The 4,252-nt window shown below is 35.6% G+C and overlaps 1 pseudogene across 1 annotated transcript; it reads left to right on the forward strand.

Moving 5' to 3' along the window:
* The first annotated feature begins 371 nt into the window (after window positions 1-371).
* On the forward strand, window positions 372-3,998 carry LOC145092706 (rust resistance kinase Lr10-like; annotated as a pseudogene). Its single transcript, XR_013702618.1, has 3 exons — window positions 372-1,282; window positions 1,396-1,428; window positions 2,751-3,998. The product of XR_013702618.1 is annotated as a rust resistance kinase Lr10-like (transcript).
* The last annotated feature ends 254 nt before the right edge of the window (window positions 3,999-4,252 follow it).

Consider the following 4,252-nt stretch of genomic DNA (forward strand, 5'->3'; position numbering starts at 1 on the left):
CATATACACACATCTGTTATGTCTATACTGATTTCTTCTAGAATGATGTGGTATTGGAAATTTAAGAACCCTTAGAGGTGTCTATTTATGGTGAGTCAACAGTCAAGACATACAAGATGGGCATAAAAAGAGGACCACAACAAATTTTCCAAGTGAGTTTTGGCACTTGAAAGGGTCAAGGATGGATGGAGGAGAAGAGTCGTTGACTTAAAAGTCTTGATCAATAGACAATAATTAAGGAGAAAACTACAAAAATGACTGAATTTCTATGATTTTGGCGTGAACACTGGGGCGAATTGAGTTTTTGAGTGTGAAAGCTTATTAAATGCAACTCACATAAGACCCCACATAACTGTTCTAAAGAGTTGTTCTCGAAAACATATAGAGGCAAAAAGATATACAGACGTGTTATACACTTATACACACACTCAACGGAGTCTAAAGAACATATGAAAAAAGTGTCTAAACTTTTCTGTTGGACATTTGAAATGAATCCCGTCTTATTTCTTGCATTTGTTCTTCTCGCTTGTGTACCTTTCCCTCACTCTGCTACATACCACAATACTTCTACATTAATCTGCCCAGAAAGTTTCAGTTGTCCAAATTTGGCCCCATTCAAGTACCCTTTTTATAAAGCCGCTGACAGGCAATGCGGATTGATCCAGGTCAACTGTACTTCCGATGGTGGGATAATTCATCTTGGAAGAGGCTCATATGAGATTCATGGCAATTTTGTATCTGATTCTTCAGTCTGGGTTGTTAATAAAATGTTTAAAACACTTGTACAGAAGGAAAGGTGAGGCACTTATGTATAATTTCACTTCTCCAACTCCTCTTTTGTATTCAATTTCGATCCTACCCTTCATCACTCTCTACAAATGTACAAACAATTCCACTTATGATGCACAAACGGAGGCTTATTTTCACCAACTTAATTACAATAGCTATAACAAATGTAAAGATCACAACTTCTACTATAAGTATTCAATCAGCAACACATCAATTTATTTTCATCAATTTAGTGATCTCCCACCTACATGTCAAGTTATACTGCTGCCTGTAGAGACAGGTGGCCATAAAGTAGTTAACGAACCCAACATATTTTCTCTTCTCAGTTCTGTAGTCTCTATTTCAATTAAGCTGTCACCTTCCTGCGATAAGTGTCACAAGGAAGAAGGCCAGTGTCATACTCCCAATGGACAGTTTCTATGTTCCAACGCCAAAAAGGGTGATGCGCACTGGCATAACCATGATGGACTCAAGTCTACCAACACAAAAAAGGGTATTTATGTCTTTTCCTTTTTCATTTTCTCCTTAATTATTCTGGATACACTGGATAACTGATATGTCTAACATATACTATATAACTTATCTTTTGTTGCTTGATTGCTGCAGAAGCACCACTCAGAAAACTGAAATATATCCTAGGTACGGTAAATATATAAATTGCATGCACACATATATATACATGTAGGAATTTTCTTGTGAAAGCCATTGCATCTTCTTGCTCTTTCCTGTCATATGATCTGAAATGGTATATATAGTAGCACAACCCTTTTTCGTCTTTCTTGTTAGAATTCGGGAGTGAATGATTAGATTAGGTTGAATGGGTTTGTATTGAGGTGAAGATGGAACCCTGATGGGAGAAACTGAGATCATGTCGCCATCTATGTTGTCTTTGTTCATTAATGCCTCTTTCTGGATCAATCAAACCTTCATTAATCCAACACCCAATCTCTTCCAATCCACCTAATCAGAGAATATAATTGCCCTAGACCAAATAAACACCACTTCCTTTGACCTAAAACTCACTGGGGATTTTAATCCAACACCTTGCATGCATGAAAAGGAAAAAGAATTGAAATTTCTTTCTTACTTGATTCGGAATTGAAAACTTACCAAAAATATGTCAAAAAAACAAGTCGTGTTGTGAAAATTGTAATTCAAAAAATAATAATAAAGTTCTGCCTTGATTTTGATTGAGACTACAAACAAACTCTGGATCGTCACCAACCAATTGTTTTCTCCTTTTCAGTCCATTCTTGAAAAAAAATCCCAGCCAAGAACTCCCAAAACAACCCTGTTTTTTTTTTACATGCGAATCCTTTCTCTATCTCTCTCTTTGGTACTAGTTTGTTGTGCCAATGTGTAAGCTTAGACCAATAAATATGAAGAAATTGTTAAGAAGAAAGAAAAAGAATGTAAAAATTCATCTTCAATAAGAAACAACACAACACATAGTAATATTTATTTTCTTGTGTTTTTCAAAAGTTTTTTTTTTCTTTTTTGTTTGATTCATAATGAAATTTTGTGATGATAATATGAACATAAGTTTTCCATGTACTAGAATCATATTGTAGGTACCATGGTTTTGAGCTCTAGTTAATTCAATGTCAATGACAATAGCTTCCCAGTTCTTTGAATTTTGGAGATAACTGCTTCATTAGCAAGTGATGGCCACTTCAACTGGCTTGATGCATTGGATTTACATCCCCACGTGGGTTTGAGGTCCGGGTTTCAAACCCGGTAAAGCACAATTTTGTGCGCCTCTTGCAAATATGCCCCATAAGTGGGGAAATTTTCCTTGGAAATCCCTAGGGGGCTGGGTTTGCCCGCTTTGCGGAGCTCGAACTCGGGAAATTTTACAAGTCGTGGATTTATTTATCATACACAACTTTTTGTTTACTCAATCAATGTTTTCAGTTTTAATGAACAATATTGAAGACATTCTTGTTTATTGTTTGATGCAGCTGTTTGTGTAGGATTTGTGACAATGTTGGTTGTGATAATCTTGTGTTTCATATGGAAACTCAGATGGCGAATAAAGACAAAGAAATATGTTAATGTGGAAAGTTTTCTAGAAAATCATGAATTTCTTGCGAAAAGGTATACGTATTTGCAAGTAAAGAGGATGACAAACTCATTCGAAATCAAATTAGGACAAGGTGGATTTGGTTCGGTGTATAAAGGAGCGTTAACTAATGGAAGTTTAGTGGCCGTGAAGATCTTAAGCGAATTGAAAGGTAATGGTGAAGATTTCATAAATGAAGTTGCAAGTGTTGGTAGAACTTCCCATGTAAATATTGTAAGTCTTGTAGGATTTTGCTTTGAGGGCCATCAAAGAGCATTAATCTATGAGTTCATGCCTAATGGATCACTTGAGAAGTTCATATATGACCAAACGTTTTTGAGTAATAGCCAACTTGGATGGAAAAAGTTGCATGAGATTGCTATCGGAATTGCTCGAGGCTTAGAATACTTGCATAGTGGTTGCAACACACGGATCTTGCATTTTGACATAAAGCCCCATAATATTCTTTTGGATCAAGATTTTTCTCCTAAAATATCCGATTTCGGCCTTGCCAAGCTATTCCCCGAGAAAAGAAGCATGATATCTATGTCCCATATGAGAGGAACGCCAGGGTATATTGCTCCGGAACTCTATTCTAGGAGTTTTGGGCAGGTATCGCACAAATCTGATGTTTATAGTTATGGGATGATGATTTTGGAAATTGTTGGAGGGAGGAAAAATATTGAGGTTGGAGTTGATCATACAAGTGAAATATACTTCCCCCATTGGATATACAAAAAGGTTGATTTAGATGAAGACTTGGAACTACATATGAGTATGAGTGATGAAGAAAATGAGATGGTAAGAAAAATGATTATTGTGGGCTTATGGTGCATACAAACAAATCCCTTGAGTCGACCAACTATTACAAAGGTATTGGAAATGTTAGAAGGAGACCTAGAATCATTGGAAATTCCTCCAAAACCTTATTTATCTTCTCCATTAAGGTCAGTCGTTAGTTCCTCATTTACAGAATAAGTGCATACATGTTCATTTACAGTAAGTTCAATATACATTTTGTCATGTAAGTTAATCTCGACACTATTGTATCCTAAATTTGTAGTCATTGGCTTGTGATGATCATAATACAAGTCAATATCAAAGCTTATTGGCAATTACCATAACCCTTGAACATTTTAAAAGGAAGCAGGTTTTAGTATACATCCATTATTGCTCACTCATTCTCAACTTGTTTGAAACAACCCAAAAATACAGACCAAAAATTTCTTTTTAAAATCATTTATAATAAAACCATAAGCCATTCATCATCATAAAGAAAACCATAAGTTGTGTATCTCAAAACATCGTGTATAAATATTGTATCAAAATCATAAAAGAAAATATCATAGTCTAAACATCCCAGGCTGAAACTGTGGTGTGTGCCATGCGATCATCCTAAGC

This window comes from Lactuca serriola, chromosome 3 (assembly GCF_051521515.1).
Source record: "Lactuca serriola cultivar US96UC23 chromosome 3, Lser_US96UC23_V15, whole genome shotgun sequence".
NCBI classification, from domain to species: domain Eukaryota; kingdom Viridiplantae; phylum Streptophyta; class Magnoliopsida; order Asterales; family Asteraceae; genus Lactuca; species Lactuca serriola.